Source organism: Mytilus californianus, unplaced genomic scaffold (genome assembly GCF_021869535.1).
Source record: "Mytilus californianus isolate M0D057914Y unplaced genomic scaffold, xbMytCali1.0.p SCAF_3, whole genome shotgun sequence".
Lineage (NCBI taxonomy): Eukaryota > Metazoa > Mollusca > Bivalvia > Mytilida > Mytilidae > Mytilus > Mytilus californianus.
Genome location: NW_026262679.1, coordinates 6,825,001 through 6,846,133, shown reverse-complemented (window position 1 = coordinate 6,846,133; position 21,133 = coordinate 6,825,001). Strand labels below are relative to the sequence as shown.

At 29.1% G+C, this 21,133-nt stretch overlaps 1 long non-coding RNA gene across 1 annotated transcript; it reads right to left on the bottom strand.

Moving 5' to 3' along the window:
* Positions 1-3,222: 3,222 nt before the first annotated feature.
* LOC127733895 (uncharacterized) lies at positions 3,223-7,394 on the bottom strand. Its single transcript, XR_007997273.1, has 4 exons — positions 7,152-7,394; positions 6,228-6,300; positions 5,837-5,900; positions 3,223-5,248 (listed from the first exon to the last, which is right to left on the bottom strand). It is a non-coding gene; the product is annotated as an uncharacterized LOC127733895 (long non-coding RNA).
* Positions 7,395-21,133: the final 13,739 nt, after the last annotated feature.

Here is a 21,133-nt window from a genome sequence, read left to right as displayed (position 1 = left end):
GTTAACTTTGGCCAAGTAGTTTCATAGAAGATTTTTGTAAAAGTTAACGACGGATGACGACGACGGACGACGGACGACGGACGCCAAGTGATGAGAAAAGCTTACTTGGGCCTTTGGACCAGGTGAGCTAAAAAAGCATAGTAAAATCTTCATTAAGGCAAAGTATAAGAAAATTCTATCTCAGGAAATATATACCGCTAATCCACCTTAAATAATTTTCAAGAGCATTTTATGGAATAAGCATTATTTTTTAAGATAAGGAATAATACCCTAAAAATTTATAGTATACAGAAATTAAGGACGCCCAAATATATGGCAAGCCGTTGAGGAATTTATTCCCTTTTTTTAATATTGATTTATATTGGAAAATCATTTTTAATATTAAAAAATGATATGATTTTCTAATATTCTAATCAAAATTTCCTAATGACAGCAGTGCTTATTATCAATTTTAAGAAATTAATTTGCAGATTAATTAGTGCAATATAGCATCATATTTTTTCAACCGCTCTCTCAACATGGGAAGGAAGTGATGATGCCCCTAAACGCACAAATGAGGTTCACTAAAACCAAAGATTTTGACGGAAATGCAACAACCTGGAAAGTGGTCTATTAGTGTGATTTCACGGTCTTGCCAATCTCTTTTTATATATGTCTCTTGTAGAACTAAGTGTTCTGGTTTTTTTTGCTGTTTCTCAATATCTATTATATTAGTATTCAAAAAATTAAAACACTGTAATTTTCATGCGTCCGAAGTTCTTTTCTGGAATAACCTTCTTAAAGAACGCTCAAAGCTAAATATTTGAAAGCCAAAGCTGTATAAGAACCAAAACAGTTGAGCTATGAATCACCAAAATGGACCTAAACATAAAAGCCAAAATCTTTGTCTCAGGCAATTGAAACCTAATAATTTCTTAATAATTTTATAATTTATAAACAGACAATTTAAGAAAGGTTTGTTATAAATCATGTCAATACCCAAGTATTGATTACTGATACCCTTGGGGACTGGTAGTCCACATGCTGTGGTATCAACCCAAAATAATAAAGAAAAAATTTCAAACTGGATTGTCCTATTTTTCTGAAAATTACATAGAGATAAATCTGAACTGTAGATCATTTTACTCTTGCTATCTGCTTTAATTATTGAAACGAAGTCACACCAAAAAGTACATTTTACCCTAGGCCATGTTCTTTTTTAAGCATCAGTGGCCAAGTCTTTCTAAACTAGATACTCTAAGAAGCATTCAGATAAAGTCAGGTAAATTTGGCCTTGTAGTTTCACAGGAGATTTTTTTTAAGGTTAGGATGAAGGATGCTTAGTGTTGGTATTAAGCTACTTTTCAGCATTTTTTGTTTATTTTGTATGAAAATGAATGTTTTTTTTTTGTTCAACTGATACACAATACACAATCAATAGGCAATACACAATCTGTTTCTTGAACTGCTTTTTCAAATCAACATGTGACACAAGTCCCACAACATACATGTATACACACTGGCCTCTAAAAACACTGCAAAGGATCTCATTTGTGTAGAGAGCACAATGTAGCACAAAAGTGAATAAAAAAACCACAAAGGACCTAACCAACATGTTTTTATCCCATATGTATGCAGTGTGTGTCTTTCGAAATATTAACTTGAATCCATTTAAACAATTTCTACAAGTTCATAAGTTGTGGCTATCACTTTTGTCTCGTTGATCAGAAATAAAATAGTCAAAAACTAAACTTAACCGAGTGATTGAAATAAAATCATGTGAAACACTCCTAATTTCAGAAACCTCTTTCCTGTTACTGGCATTTGCCGTCCAGATTTAATCTAAATTTTTAGATCTAATAATTGAGCAGATACACCTGCTTGCAGAAAAAAAAACCAGTAAATGAAATACCAAAATTAAAAATGAATGAGTATTTTATGTTTCATAAATTAAGTGTTAAAATCAAAAAAGCTTTTGTCAAACATTACTTCATTATTATCTGGAAAGAAGAAAGTTAAATGTTTAAGGTAACTAAGGGGCATAACTCTTGAACAGTTATTCTCAAAACCATCAACATGGACCTTCAACAGAACAGTTTTTCGATGATCTAATAATTGAGTTGATACACCTGCTTGCAGAAAAAAAAAACAGTAAATGAAATACCAAAATTAAAAATGAATGAGTATTTTATATTTCATAAATTAAGAGCTAAAATCAAAAAAAGCTTTTGTCAAACATTACTTCATTATTATCTGGAAAGAAGAAAGTTAAATGTTTAAGGTAACTAAGGGGCATAACTCTTGAACGTTTATTCTCAAAACCATCAAAATGGACCTTGGAACAGTTTTTCGATGATCAATATTATGTACAATTTCAAAGGATTGGGTCAAGTGGTACTATAATTATCATTCAGAAATCAAAGAAATAACATTTTCAAGGGCAAGCCGCAAATCTTGAACAGAAATTGTGAAAATTAAAGAACCTTTGTGAGCACGCTCACATACCCCATGCCCCCACATTGTCACTGGACAAACAAAATCTCACCAGATTCCTAAGTTCAAAGACTCATAACTCTACAAAAGTCAACTGATAAAAAATTTCTTGTGGATATGCACATTTATATATTATGTCCTCATTACCTACAAAGTTTCATGAAATTCTGTTGTGTGGTTTCAGAGGAGTTGCGATGACAAACTGTTGCAGTAGTATATTGAAGCCACTAAGTTCAAAGGGGCATAACTCCTAGAAAAAAAATTGAATCATAATTTCCTGTCGATATGCACATCTACATAGTATGTCCTTATTATCTACAAAGTTTCATGAAATTCTGTTGTGTGGTTTCAGAGGAGTTGCGATGACAAACTGTTGCAGAAGTATATTGAGGCCAATAAGTTCAAAGGGGCATAACTCCTAGAAAAAAAATTGAATCATATTTTCATGTCGATATGCACATCTACATAGTATGTCCTTATTATCTACAAAGTTTCATGAAATTCTGTTGTGTGGTTTCAGAGGAGTTGCGATGACAAGAACAGGACTGACGGACGGACGGACGGACGGGTCAAAAACATTATACCCTCCGCAACTTTGTTGCGTGGGGTATAAAAATCAAAATCTAACTTGACCTATACTGTTATGGTCCATGACATTCTCAAATAAATTTCATTAACGAGACTATTCATATAATATTACTATAACTTCTATCCCTTAAATATTTAGGCTTAAACAAAACTAACACAATATTCATGTTGCTGATAACCCAGACAGCTCATCTGGACACCAGATTTTAATGATTTTTAAAACAATATCCATGTATACAAATTGTAAGCATATATACATAAAAGATAATCATAAAAATTATAATTGATGAAATGCTTCTATGCTGTATTTTAAGTTAAATACCAAATAATGACAAAATCTCTATCATCATCAATCTCCCTGCCAGGAACAACAATGACAACCAACTAAAGCAAGTGAACTTGATCAAACTTCTTTAAAAACTGAATTTGTAGTGGGAAAATGTTGGAAACCTGAGTCCAAAACCTAATGCTCTGAAGACTGTCTCAGGAAGTATACTTTAGACAGTATAAAAAAATGTATAATTATTCAGAATAAAACAATTGATAAAAATATAAATTATATCAAACTCAGCTAAAAAATAAAAGAAGAATGTGTCCGAGGACACGATGCCCTTGCTCAAGCTTTGCAATTTTAAAAATTGTAAAAAGGAGCATAAATCTAGAAAAGTAAGTGACTCACTGTCCAAATTTACAACTTTCCAACTGATAAAGGGGCATTACTCTTAAAAGTTAGTGCGGAAACAAAAATGGGACAAAAGGAACAACAAAAGGACAGAAGGACGCCAAGGGTAACACTTAATGCCTCCTTTCCCTATGGCAGGGGCATAAAAAAACGAAAAAAGTCGGAAAAGATATATATTTAACAACGGTGAAAGCCAAAATATACATTTCTCATTTTTTTCTTTTTTTTTTAGATTCTCCATTCTTAACTTCTGGAAGTGTTTTGACTAGACACGGACCATTATTAATATATCTAAAAGAGTAGGTCTTCAAATAAAATTGGTCCATTTCAATTCATTTTCAAAGTACCAATTAAATCTAGCCACAGGGGAAAAAAAATTAAAGAACCTTAGTGAGCGCGCTCACATACCCCACATCCCCACATTGTCATTGGAGAAATAAAATATGTGTAAGAAAAAAAAATTGTATAAGAAAAAAAAATTGAATCATAATTTCCTGTCAATATGCACATGTACATAGTATGTCCTTATTATCTACAAAGTTTCATGAAATTATGTTGTGTGGTTTCAGAGGAGTTGCGATGACAAACTGTTGCAGAAGTACATTGAAGCAAATAAGTTCAAAGGGGCGTAACGCCTAGAAAAAAATTGAACCGTAATTTCCTGTCGATATGCACATCTACATAGTATGTGCTTATTATCTAAAAAGGTTTCATGAAATTCTGTTGTGTGGTATCAGAGGAGTTGCGATGACAAACTGTTGCAGTAGTACATTGAAGCAAATAAGTTCAAAGGGGCGTAACTCCTAGAAAAAAAATTGAACCGTAATTTCCTGTCGATATGCACATCTACATAGTATGTCCTTATTATCTAAAAAGGTTTCATGAAATTCTGTTGTGTGGTATCAGAGGAGTTGCGATGACAAACTGTTGCAGTAGTACATTGAAGCAAATCAGTTCAAAGGGGCGCAACTCCTAGAAAAAAAATTTAATCGCAATTTCCTGTCGATATGCACAACTACATAGTATGTCCTTATTATCTAAAAAGGTTTCGTGAAATTCTGTTGTGTGGTTTGAGAGGAGTTGCGATGACAAGAAACAGGACTGACGGACTGACGGACGGACGGGTCAAAAACATTTTACCCTCCGCAACTCGTTGCGTGGGGTATAATAATGAATACAATCTGAACTATGAACACAAAACAAAACTATACATACCAAAAACCAGTTCAGTATCAATATGCATGACAAAAAAATTGTCAAGAATGGACATGAGTAGAGCTACCTGAATATATCCTTTGGTTTTAATGGTAAAAAGAGAGATTTTAAAATTCAAAATAAGTTATCTATAACTTACAATCTTGTTGACAAAGGAGAATCTTTACACTATTTTTTTTTTTTTGTTAAAAATTATAAACATTTTCTCAAACATACACAAAAATTGTCTGAATTACATTCTTTACTGGTACAGTCACCCAATCATTTTCATGCAGCCACAGTTAAAGTTACCTGAAAAAGAAATATTCATTCTTAAACATATCTGTCAAAACTATATTTAATGCAAAAGAATAATTAACTGGGCATTACAATTATGATGCATATAACATTTCTTTACCTAGCTTTAAAGTGACTCGTGGACATAACTTTTAGACTACCAGTCTTTGTTGGCAAAAAAAGATGAAAAACAAGTCGTTGTTTGTTGTCTATCATATTTTTTGTTTTGTTTATTGTTTTATCCTATATCAAGTCATTGGTTTTCTCATCTGAATTCTTTCACATTTTGTCATGTTGGGGCTTTATATAGCTTACAATACAGAATAGGTTTTAAAATGGCATTCTATAGTTGCTAACATCCTTGTCATGTGGTTTCTAGTTGATAAATGTCTCATTGGCAATCATACTATATTTAATTTCTATATAGTGGGATTAATTTAGATAAAAAAAAAAACAGAGAGAAGATATCCAAAATTCAAATCTTTGACTTCCCTTATTTGTATCTTGATACCCCCTTCCAAATTATACATACACTTATAACATGAAAAATCTAGTGACATGCTCCAAGTTGAATAGTTCATAAATCTATGTACTGATTCTTACCATAAAAGTCAGCTCCAATGGCCATTCCCAACCTCAACCCTTACAGACAAGCTGTGATGTTAACCTGAAATATAAAATGCTTCATCATCAAAAATTGTTTTAACTGATCATTTTTGGTATACTTATATATATTTAATATAAATACTGGTAGTCTATAAATGTGTAATAGATGTTGAGAACATGTGGATTAGACAGCTATCCAGCAACTCAGCAAACTTTTATATAATTACATCAGATCCTAAGATTTACTTATATAATGGTAGCTGATAAACGAAAGAGTAGACTTCTGACCAACTCCTAAAAGCCTAGAGAGAATTTTCCAAAGAAATTTTATAATACATTTGGTTTTTTTTTTTTCTCTTCAAAACTGGAATAACATTCTGGTACTTACCTTCCTTTTAGATGTATTAGACCCCAAAGTTTTATAATCCAACACCATGAAAATCATGTCACAGAAAGGTTACCTAAAAAGGAATTAAAATGGATACATTATTATATATTTTATAAATTCATTTCTGTCAACATAAACATTTACTAAATATTGTTTTGATTTCTTACTTCATGTTCACAATAGTATAACATCAACACCTTAATTTGTAAAATTAATATATAAAGATGGAAAACTAAAAGGAAGTCAAAGAATAATGATTTGAATATCAACTGCATTAAAATCTGCATATTTTACAGAGTTATCTCCCATTGAATTAACAAATCTTGGGAGCTCTATTCCAATCTAAGGATTTACTCTTGCTATTTTTTTAGAAAATCTTGTTAATATACTTGGTACAAATTGTATCTTTAAATATTAAACTGGTAAAAATAATTCTCGGTCGGGTAGATATTTTCACAATTTTTAGTTTTCAGTTTTCTAACTTGGAAAATATGTTCTAACCCTTCACATGGCTACTGTGAGAAAAACATTTATAATGTCTAATACAGTTATCTTTTAATTATTTTTGTTTTAATTATCCTGATAAGAATTCAACTGGCCAATGTACATGTAATGGTGTATAATATCATACCATTAGTATTTGCAGAACTTTCTTAAAATGGTGTTGATACTTTATAAAGGTATTTAAGTTGATTTCTTCTGTGTGTTTTATCCCATTTAAATCAATAGTCAATACAATATTTTATTTCTTTAAGACAAACAATTACACACATAGGACATATAAAGACCATCAGAAATAATAAATACAGTATTGTAACCTATATATCTCTGTAAGAACTCTGTAATGGAAATAAATAATAAAGATTAGTGATGTTTGAAAAATTGTTGTCACTTCTATCAAAGCAGGCTCTCTTAAAAGCTTACAGTAGATTTAGCTTCATCTGTGATAAAAATAAAATATATAGAGTATAGAGTTATGGAAATCTATATGCCACTCTTCCAGGTCTGTTAGCCATATTCAAGGTCGACAACTGAAACATCCTCTCTAAGCTGAATCTGCAAAAATCCAAAATTACAAATTAAACATCTGTGAGTGAACTCTGAAATGAAATATAAATATACTAGTCAACAAAAGTAACGATACACAAGTTTGAACTCCAATTTATCATAAAATATCATAAAATAGGAAAAACTGTTAAATTATCCAATGAAAAACATTCATTTGCAAAGTAAATACATATGATTAAAAGAATCTGACCAATATACATGAAAATATATAAAATGAAATAAATCAACCAATCTTACTATTAAATACGGAACCATAGCTCTTAATTAGGTCCTTATGATATATTATAAAGACCTAAGAGCTACTGTTCCGCAGCTACCTTACCATCAATTCTTTGAAGAAGCCTATATAAAAAATAAATATATATACAACAATATACATGAAAATATATCAAATGAAATAAATCGACCAATCTTACTATTAAATACGGAACCATAGCTCTTAATTAGGTCCTTATGATATATTATAAAGACCTAAGAGCTACTGTTCCGCAGCTACCTTACCATCAATTCTTTGAAGAAACCTATATAAAAAATAAATATATATACAACAATATACATGAAAATATATCAAATGAAATAAATCGACCAATCTTACTATTAGGTGCGGAACCATAGCTCTTTATTAGGTCCTTATATATTATAAAGACCTAAGAGCTACGGTTCCGCAGTTACCTTACCATCAATTCTTTGAAGAAATCTATATAAAAAATAAATATATATACAACAATATCCATGAAAATATATAAAATGAAAAAAATCAACCAATCTTACTATTAGGTGCGGAACCGTACCTCTTAATTAGGTCCTTATGATATATTATAAAGACCTAAGAGCTACGGTTCCGCAGTTACCTTACCATCAATTCTTTGAAGAAACCTATTCAAAAAATAAATATATATACAACCATATACACATGAAAAAATATGAAATGAAATAAATCAACCAATCTCACTATTAGGTGCGGAACCATAGCTCTTAATTAGGTCCTTCTGATATATTATAAAGACCTAAGAGCTCAATTCCGCAGCTACCTTACCATCAATTCTTTGAAGAAACCTATATAAAAAATAAATATATATACAACCATATACACATGAAAATATATAAAATGAAATAAATCAACCAATCTTACTATTAGGTGCGGAACCATAGCTCTTAATTAGGTCCTTATGATATATTATAAAGACCTAAGAGCTACGGTTCCGCAGCCACCTTACCATCAATTCTTTGAAGAAACCTATATAAAAAATAAATATATATACAACAATATACATGAAAATATATCAAATGAAATAAATCAACCAATCTTACTATTAGGTGCGGAACCATAGCTCTGAATTAGGTCCTTATGATATATTATAAAGACCTAAGAGCTACGGTTCCGCAGCTACCTTACCATCAATTCTTTGAAGAAACCTATATAAAAAATAAATATATATACAACAATGTACATGAAAATATATAAAATGAAATAAATCGACCAATCTTACTATTAGGTGCGGAACCATAGCTCTTTATTAGGTCCTTATGATATATTATAAAGACCTAAGAGCTACGGTTCCGCAGTTACCTTACCATCAATTCTTTGAAGAAATCTATATAAAAAATAAATATATATACAACAATATCCATGAAAATATATAAAATGAAAAAAATCAACCAATCTTACTATTAGGTGCAGAACCGTACCTCTTAATTAGGTCCTTATGATATATTATAAAGACCTAAGAGCTACGATTCCGCAGTTACCTTACCATCAATTCTTTGAAGAAACCTATTCAAAAAATAAATATATATACAACCATATACACATGAAAAAATATGAAATGAAATAAATCAACCAATCTTACTATTAGGTGCGGAACCATAGCTCTTAATTAGGTCCTTCTGATATATTATAAAGACCTAAGAGCTCAATTCCGCAGCTACCTTACCATCAATTCTTTGAAGAAACCTATATAAAAAATAAATATATATACAACCATATACACATGAAAATATATAAAATGAAATAAATCAACCAATCTTACTATTAGGTGTGGAACCATAGCTCTTAATTAGGTCCTTATGATATATTATAAAGACCTAAGAGCTACAGTTCCGCAGTTACCTTACCATCAATTCTTTGAAGAAACCTATATAAAAAATAAATATATATACAACAATATACATGAAAATATATAAAATGAAATAAATCAACCAATCTTACTATTAGGTGCGGAACCATAGCTCTTAATTAGGTCCTTCTGATATATTATAAAGACCTAAGAGCTACGGTTCTGCAGCTACCTTACCATCAATTCTTTGAAGAAACCTATATAAAAAATAAATATATATACAACCATATACACATGAAAATATATAAAATGAAATAAATCAACCAATCTTACTATTAGGTGCAGAACCATAGCTCTTAATTAGGTCCTTATGATATATTATAAAGACCTAAGAGCTACGGTTCCACAGCTACCTTACCATCAATTCTTTGAAGAAACCTATATAAAAAATAAATATATATACAACAATATACATGAAAATATATCAAATGAAATAAATCAACCAATCTTACTATTAGGTGCGGAACCATAGCTCTTAATTACGTCCTTATGATATATTATAAAGACCTAAGAGCTACGGTTCTGCAGTTACCTTACCATCAATTCTTTGAAGAAATCTATATAAAAAATAAATATATATACAACAATATCCATGAAAATATATAAAATGAAAAAAATCAACCAATCTTACTATTAGGTGCGGAACCGTAGCTCTTAATTAGGTCCTTATGATATATTATAAAGACCTAAGAGCTACGGTTCCGCAGTTACCTTACCATCAATTCTTTGAAGAATTTACCTATTCAAAAAATAAATATATATACAACCATATACACATGAAAAAATATGAAATGAAATAAATCAACCAATCTTACTATTAGGTGCGGAACCATAGCTCTTAATTAGGTCCTTATGATATATTATAAAGACCTAAGAGCTCAATTCCGCAGCTACCTTACCATCAATTCTTTGAAGAAACCTATATAAAAAATAAATATATATACAACAATATACATGAAAATATATAAAATGAAATAAATTAACTAATCTTACTATTAGGTGCGGAACCATAGCTCTTAATTAGGTCCTTATGATATATTATAAAGACCTAAGAGCTACTGTTCCGCAGCTATCTTACCATCAATTCTTTGAAGAAACCTATATAAAAAATAAATATATATACAACAATATACATGAGATTATATAAAATGATATAAATCGACCAATCTTACTATTAGGTGAGGAACCATAGCTCTTAATTACGTCCTTATGATATATTATAAAGACCTAAGAGCTACGGTTCCGCAGTTACCTTTCCATCAATTCTTTGAAGAAACCTATTTAAAAAATAAATATATATACAACCATATACACATGAAAATATATAAAATGAAATAAATAAACCAATCTTACTATTAGGTGCGGAACCATAGCTCTTAATTAGGTCCTTATGATATATAATAAAGACCTAAGAGCTATGGTTCCGCAGCTACCTTACCATCAATTCTTTGAAGAAACCTATATAAAAAATAAATATATATACAACAATATCCATAAAAATATATAAAATGAAAAAAATCAACCAATCTTACTATTAGGTGTGGAACTGTAGCTCTTATTTAGGTACTTATGATATATTATAAAGACCTAAGAGCTATGGTTCCGCAGTACCTTACCACCAATTCTTTGAAGAAACCTATATAAAAAATAAATATATATACAACAATATACATGAAAATATATAAAATGAAATAAATCGACCAATCTTACTATTAGGTGCGGAACCATGGCTCTTAATTAGGTCCTTATGATATATTATAAAGACCTAAGAGCTACGGTTCCGCAGCTACCTTACCATCAATTCTTTGAAGAAACCTATATAAAAAATAAATCTATATACAACCATATATACATGAGAATATATAAAATGAAATAAATCAACTAATCTTACTATATGGTGCGGAACCATAGCTCTTAATTAGGTCCTTATGATATATTAAAAAGACCTAAGAGCTACGGTTCCGCAGCTACCTTACCATCAATTTTTTGAAGAAACCTATATAAAAAATAAATATATATACAACCATATACACATAAAAATATATAAAATGAAATAAATCAACCAATCTTACTATTAGGTGCGGAACCATAGCTCTTAATTAGGTCCTTATGATATATTATAAAGACCTAAGAGCTACGATTCCAGAGCCACCTTACCATCAATTCTTTGAAGAAACCTATATAAAAAATATATATATATACAACAATATACATGAAAATATATAAAATGAAATAAATCAACTAATCTTACTATTAGGTGCGGAACCATAGCTCTTAATTAGGTCCTTATGATATATTATAAAGACCTAAGAGCTACTGTTTCGCAGCTACCTTACCATCAATTCTTTGAAGAAACCTATATAAAAAATAAATATATATACAACAATATACATGAAAATATATAAAATGAAATAAATCAACTAATCTTACTATTAGGTGCGGAACCATAGCTCTTAATTAGGTCCTTATGATATATTATAAAGACTTAAGAGCTACGGTTCCACAGCTACCTTACCATCAATTCTTTGAAGAAACCTATATAAAAAATAAATATATATACAACAATATACATGAGAATATATAAAATGATATAAATCGACCAATCTTACTATTAGGTGCGGAACCATAGCTCTTAATTACGTCCTTATGATATATTATAAAGACCTAAGAGCTACGGTTCCGCAGTTACCTTACCATCAATTCTTTGAAGAAACATATTTAAAAAATAAATATATATACAACCATAAACACATGAAAATATATAAAATAAAATAAATCAACTAATCTTACTATTAGGTGCGGAACCATAGCTCTTAATTAGGTCCTTATGATATATTATAAAGACCTAAGAGCTCCTGTTCCGCAGCTACCTTACCATCAATTTGTTTGAAGAAACCTATATAAAAAACAAATATATATACAACAATATACACATGAAAAAATATAAAATGAACTAAATCAACCAATCTTACTTTTAGGTGCGGAACCATAGCTCTTAATTAGGTCCTTATGATATATTATAAAGACTTAAGAGCTACGGTTCCACAGCTACCTTACCATCAATTCTTTGAAGAAACCTATATAAAAAATAAATATATATACAACAATATCCATAAAAATATATAAAATGAAAAAAATCAACCAATCTTACTATTAGGTGCTTAACTGTAGCTCTTTATTAGGTCCTTATCATATATTATAAAGACCTAAGAGCTACGGTTCCGCAGTTACCTTACCATCAATTCTTTGAAGAAACCTATATAAAAAATAAATATATATACAACAATATACATGAAAATATATAAAATGAAATAAATCGACCAATCTTACTATTAGGTGCGGAACCATAGCTCTTAATTAGGTCCTTATGATATATTATAAAGAACTTAGAGCTACGGTTCCGCAGCTACCTTACCATCAATTCTTTGAAGAAACCTATATAAAAAATAAATTCATATACAACCATATATACATGAGAATATATAAAATGAAATAAATCAACTAATCTTACTATTAGGAGCGGAACCATAGCTCTTAATTAGGTCCTTATGACATATTATAAAGACCTAAGAGCTACGGTTCCGCAGCTACCTTACCATCAATTCTTTGAAGAAACCTATATAAAAAATAAATATATATACAACAATATACATGAAAATATATAAAATGAAATAAATCAACTAATCTTACTATTAGGGGCGGAACCATAGCTCTTAATTAGGTCCTTATGATATATTATAAAGACCTCAGAGCTACTGTTCCGCAGCTACCTTACCATCAATTCTTTTAAGAAACCTATATAAAAAATAAATATATATACAACCATATATACATGAAAATATATAAAATGAAATAAATCAACTAATCTTACTATTAGGTGCGGAACCATAGCTCTTAATTAGGTCCTTATGATATATTATAAAGACCTAAGAGCTACGGTTCCACAGTTACCTTACCATCAATTTTTTGCAGAAACCTATATAAAAAATAAATATATATACAACCATATACACATAAAAATATATAAAATGAAATAAATCAACCAATCTTACTATTAGGTGCGGAACCATAGCTCTTAATTAGGTCCTTATGATATATTATAAAGACCTAAGAGCTACGATTCCAGAGCTACCTTACCATCAATTCTTTGAAGAAACCTATATAAAAAATAAATATATATACAACAATATACATGAAAATATATAAAATGAAATAAATCAACTAATCTTACTATTAGGTGCGGAACCATAGCTCTTAATTAGGTCCTTATGATATATTATAAAGACCTAAGAGCTACTGTTTCGCAGCTACCTTACCATCAATTCTTTGAAGAAACCTATATAAAAAATAAATATATATACAACAATATACATGAAAATATATAAAATGAAATAAATCAACTAATCTTACTATTAGGTGCGGAAACATAGCTCTTAATTAGGTCCTTATGATATATTATAAAGACTTAAGAGCTACGGTTCCACAGCTACCTTACCATCAATTCTTTGAAGAAACCTATATAAAAAATAAATATATATACAACAATATACATGAGAATATATAAAATGATATAAATCGACCAATCTTACTATTAGGTGCGGAACCATAGCTCTTAATTACGTCCTTATGATATATTATAAAGACCTAAGAGCTACGGTTCCGCAGTTACCTTACCATCAATTCTTTGAAGAAACATATTTAAAAAATAAATATATATACAACCATAAACACATGAAAATATATAAAATAAAATAAATCAACTAATCTTACTATTAGGTGCGGAACCATAGCTCTTAATTAGGTCCTTATGATATATTATAAAGACCTAAGAGCTCCTGTTCCGCAGCTACCTTACCATCAATTTTTTTGTAGAAACCTATATAAAAAATAAATATATATACAACCATATATACATGAAAATATATAAAATGAAATAAATCAACTAATCTTACTATTAGGTGCGGAACCATAGCTCTTAATTAGGTCCTTATGATATATTATAAAGACCTAAGAGCTACGGTTCCACAGTTACCTTACCATCAATTCTTTGAAGAAACCTATATAAAAAATAAATATATATACAACAATATACATGAGAATATATGAAATGATATAAATCGACCAATCTTACTATTAGGTGAGGAACCATAGCTCTTAATTACGTCCTTATGATATATTATAAAGACCTAAGAGATACGGTTTCGCAGTTACCTTTCCATCAATTGTTTGAAGAAACCTATTTAAAAAATAAATATATATACAACCATATACACATGAAAATATATAAAATGAAATAAATCAACCAATCTTACTATTAGGTGCGGAATCATAGCTCTTAATTAGGTCCTTATGATATATTATAAAGACCAAAGAGCTACGGTTCCGCAGCTACCTTACCATCAATTCTTTGAAGAAACCTATATAAAAAATAAATATATATACAACAATATACATGAAAATATATAAAATGAAAAAAATCAACCAATCTTACTATTAGGTGAGGAACCGTAGCTCTTAATTAGGTCCTTATGATATATTATAAAGACCTAAGAGCTACGGTTCCGCAGTTACCTTACCACCAATTCTTTGAAGAAACCTATATAAAAAATAAATATATATACAACAATATACATGAAAATATATAAAATGAAATAAATCGACCAATCTTACTATTAGGTGCGGAACCATAGCTCTTAATTAGGTCCTTATGATATATTATAAAGACCTAAGAGCTACGGTTCCGCAGCTACCTTACCATCAATTCTTTGAAGAAACCTATATAAAAAATAAATTTATATACAACCATATATACATGAGAATATATAAAATGAAATAAATCAACTAATGTTATTATTAGGTGCGGAACCATAGCTCTTAATTAGGTCCTTATGATATATTATAAAGACCTAAGAGCTACGATTCCAGAGCTACCTTACCATCAATTCTTTGAAGAAACCTATATAAAAAATAAATATATATACAACAATATACATGAAAATATATAAAATGAAATAAATCAACTAATCTTACTATTAGGTGTGGAACCATAGCTCTTAATTAGGTCCTTATGATATATTATAAAGACATAAGAGCTACTGTTCCGCAGCTACCTTACCATCAATTTGTTTGAAGAAACCTATATAAAAAATAAATATATATACAACAATATACATGAAAATATATAAAATGAAATAAATCAACTAATCTTACTATTAGATGCGGAACCATAGCTCTTAATTAGGTCCTTATGATATATTATAAAGACTTAAGAGCTACGGTTCCACAGCTACCTTACCATTAATTCTTTGAAGAAACCTATATAAAAAATAAATATATATACAACAATATACATGAGAATATATAAAATGATATAAATCGACCAATCTTACTATTAGGTGCGGAACCATAGCTCTTAATTACGTCCTTATGATATATTATAAAGACCTAAGAGCTATGGTTCCACAGTTACCTTACCATCAATTCTTTGAAGAAACCTATTTAAAAAATAAATATATATACAACCATATACACATGAAAATATATAAAATAAAATAAATCAACTAATCTTACTATTAGGTGCGGAACCCTAGCTCTTAATTAGGTCCTTATTATATATCATAAAGACCTAAGAGCTACGATTCAGCAGCTACCTTACCATCAATTCTTTGAAGAAACCTATATAAAAAATAAATATATATACAACCATATACACATGAAAAAATATAAAATTAACTAAATCAACCAATCTTACTATTAGGTGCGGAACCATAGCTCTTAATTAGGTCCTTATGATATATTATAAAGACTTAAGAGCTACGGTTCCACAGCTACCTTACCATCAATTCTTTGAAGAAACCTATATTAAAAAATAAATATATATACAAGAGTATCCATAAAAATATATAAAATGAAAAAAATCAACTAATCTTACTATTAGGGGCGGAACCATAGCTCTTAATTAGGTCCTTATGATATATAATAAAGACCTCAGAGCTACTGTTCCGCAGCTACCTTACCATCAAGTCTTTGAAGAAACCTATATAAAAAATAAATTTATATACAACCATATATACATGAGAATATATAAAATGAAAAAAAATCAACTAATCTTACTATTAGGTGCAGAACCATAGCTCTTAATTAGGTCCTTATGACATATTATAAAGACCTAAGAGCTACAGTTCCGCAGCTACCTTACCATCAATTCTTTGAAGAAACCTTTATAAAAAATAAATATATATACAACAATATACATGAAAATATATAAAATGAAATAAATCAACTAATCTTACTATTAGGGGCGGAACCATAGCTCTTAATTAGGTCCTTATGATATATAATAAAGACCTCAGAGCTACTGTTCCGCAGCTACCTTACCATCAAGTCTTTGAAGAAACCTATATAAAAAATAAATATATATACAACAATATACATGAAAATATATAAAATGAAATAAATCAACTAATCTTACTATTAGGTGCGGAACCATAGCTCTTAATTAGGTCCTTATGATATATTATAAAGACTGAAGAGCTATGGTTCCACAGCTACCTTACCATCAATTCTTTGAAGAAACCTATATAAAAAATAAATATATATACAACAATATACATGAGAATATATAAAATGATATAAATCGACCAATCTTACTATTAGATGCGGAACCATAGCTCTTAATTACGTCCTTATGATATATTATAAAGACCTAAGAGCTACGGTTCCACAGTTACCTTACCATCAATTTGTTTGAAGAAACCTATATAAAAAATAAATATATATACAACAATATACATGAAAATATATAAAATGAAATAAATCAACTAATCTTACTATTAGGTGCGGAACCATAGCTCTTAATTAGGTCCTTATGATATATTATAAAGACTTAAGAGCTACGGTTCCACAGCTACCCTACCATTAATTCTTTGAAGAAACGTTTATAAAAAATAAATATATATACAACAATATACACGAGAATATATAAAATGATATAAATCGACCAATCTTACTATTAGGTGCGGAACCATAGCTCTTAATTACGTCCTTATGATATATTATAAAGACCTAAGAGCTACGGTTCCACAGTTACCTTACCATCAATTCTTTGAAGAAACCTATTTAAAAAATAAATATATATACAACAATATACATGAAAATATATAAAATGAAATAAATCAACTAATCTTACTATTAGGTGCGGAACCATAGCTCTTAATTAGGTCCTTATGATATATTATAAAGACTGAAGAGCTATGGTTCCACAGCTACCTTACCATCAATTCTTTGAAGAAACCTATATAAAAAATAAATATATATACAACAATATACATGAGAATATATAAAATGATATAAATCGACCAATCTTACTATTAGATGCGGAACCATAGCTCTTAATTACGTCCTTATGATATATTATAAAGACCTAAGAGCTACGGTTCCACAGTTACCTTACCATCAATTTGTTTGAAGAAACCTATATAAAAAATAAATATATATACAACAATATACATGAAAATATATAAAATGAAATAAATCAACTAATCTTACTATTAGGTGCGGAACCATAGCTCTTAATTAGGTCCTTATGATATATTATAAAGACTTAAGAGCTACCGTTCCACAGCTACCCTACCATTAATTCTTTGAAGAAACGTTTATAAAAAATAAATATATATACAACAATATACACGAGAATATATAAAATGATATAAATCGACCAATCTTACTATTAGGTGCGGAACCATAGCTCTTAATTACGTCCTTATGATATATTATAAAGACCTAAGAGCTACGGTTCCACAGTTACCTTACCATCAATTCTTTGAAGAAACCTATTTAAAAAATAAATATATATACAACCATATACACATGAAAATATATAAAATAAAATAAATCAACTAATCTTACTATTAGGTGCGGAACCATAGCTCTTAATTAGGTCCTTATGATATATTATAAAGACTTAAGAGCTACGGTTCCACAGCTACCTTACCATCAATTCTTTGAAGAAACCTATATAAAAAATAAATATATATACAACAATATCCATAAAAATATATAAAATGAAAAAAATCAACCAATCTTACTATTAGGTGCGGAACTGTAGCTCTTAATTAGGTCCTTATGATATATTATAAAGACCCAAGAGCTACTGTTCCGCAGTAACCTTACCATCAATTCTCTGAAGAAACCTATATAAAAAATAAATATATATACAACAATATACACATAAAAATATATAAAATGAAATAAATCGACCAATCTTACTATTAGGTGCGGAACCATAGCTCTTAATTAGGTCCTTATGATATATTATTAAGAACTTAAGAGCTACAGTTCCACAGCTACCTTACCATCAATTCTTTGAAGAAACCTATTTAAAAAATAAATATATATACAACAATATCCATAAAAATATATAAAATGAAAAAAATCAACCAATCTTACTATTAGGTGCGGAACTGTAGCTCTTAATTAGGTCCTTATGACATATTATAAAGACCTAAGAGCTATGGTTCCGCAGCTACCTTACCATCAATTCTTTGAAGAAACCTATATAAAAAAATAAATATATATACAAAAATATACATGAAAATATATAAAATGAAATAAATCAACTAATCTTACTATTAGGGGCGGAACCATAGCTCTTAATAAGGTCCTTATGATATATTATAAAGACCTCAGAGCTACTGTTCCGCAGCTACCTTACCATCAATTCTTTGAAGAAACCTATATAAAAAATAAATATATATACAAAAATATACATGAAAATATATAAAATGAAATAAATCAACTAATCTTACTATTAGGTGCGGAACCATAGCTCTTAATTAGGTCCTTATGATATATTATAAAGACTTAAGAGCTACGGTTCCACAGCTACCTTACCATCAATTCTTTGAAGAAACCTATATAAAAAATAAATATATATACAACAATATACATGAAAATATATAAAATGAAATAAATCAACTAATCTTACTATTAGGTGCGGAACCATAGCTCTTAATTAGGTCCTTATGATATATTATAAAGACTTAAGAGCTACGGTTCCACAGCTACCTTACCATCAATTCTTTGAAGAAACCTATATAAAAAATAAATATATATACAACAATATACATGAGAATATATAAAATGATATAAATCGACCAATCTTACTATTAGGTGCGGAACCATAGCTCTTAATTACGTCCTTATGATATATTATAAAGACCTAAGAGCTACGGTTCCACAGTTACCTTACCATCAATTCTTTGAAGAAACCTATTTAAAAAATAAATATATATACAACCATATACACATGAAAATATATAAAATAAAATAAATCAACTAATCTTACTATTAGGTGCGGAACCATAGCTCTTTATTAGGTCCTTATGATATATTATAAAGACCTAAGAGCTACGATTCCAGTGCTACCTTACCATCAATTCTTTGAAGAAACCTGTATAAAAAATAAATATATATACAACCATATACACATGAAAATATATAAAATGAACTAAATCAACCAATCTTACTATTAGGTGCGGAACCATTGCTCTTAATTAGGTCCTTATGATATATTATAAAGACTTAAGAGCTACGGTTCCACAGCTACCTTACCATCAATTCTTTGAAGAAACCTATAAAAAAATAAATATATATACAACAATATCCATAAAAATATATAAAATGAAAAAAATCAACCAATCTTACTATTAGGTGCAGAACCGTAGCTCTTAATTAGGTCCTTATGATATATTATAAAGACCTAAGAGCTACGGTTCCGCAGTTACCTTACCATCAATTCTCTGAAGAAACCTATATAAAAAATAAATATATATACAACAATATACACATAAAAATATATAAAATGAAATAAATCGACCAATCTTACTATTAGGTGCGGAACCATAGCTCTTAATTAGGTCCTTATGATATATTATAAAGACCTAAGAGCTACAGTTCTGCAGCTACCTTACCATCAATTCTTTGAAGAAACCTATATAAAAAATAAATTTATATACAACCATATATACATGAGAATATATAAAATGAAATAAATCAACTAATCTTACTACTAGGTGCGGAACCATAGCTCTTAATTAGGTCCTTATGATATATCATAAAGACCTAAGAGCTATGGTTCCGCAGCTACCTTACCATCAATTCTTTGAAGAAACCTGTATAAAAAATAAATATATATACAAATATATACACATGAAAAGATATAAAATGAACTAAATCAACCAATCTTACTATTAGGTGCGGAACCATAGCTCTTAATTAATCCTTATCATATATTATAAAGACCTAAGAGCTACTATTCCACAGCTACCTTACCATCAATTCTTTGAAGAAACCTATATAAAAAATAAATATATATTATTACAACAATATACATGAAAATATATAAAATGAAATAAATCAACTAATCTTACTATTAGGTGCGGAACCATAGCTCTTAATTAGGTCCTTATGATATATTATAAAGACCTAAGAGCTACGGTTCCGCAGCTACCTTACCATCAATTCTTTGAAGAAACCTATATAAAAAATAAATATATATACAACAATATACATGAGAATATATAAAATGAAATAAATCGACTAATCTTACTATTAGGTGCGAAACCATAGCTCTTAATTAGGTCCTTATGATATATTATAAAGACTTAAGAGCTAAGGTTCCACAGCTACCTTACCATCAATTCTTTGAAGAAACCTATATAA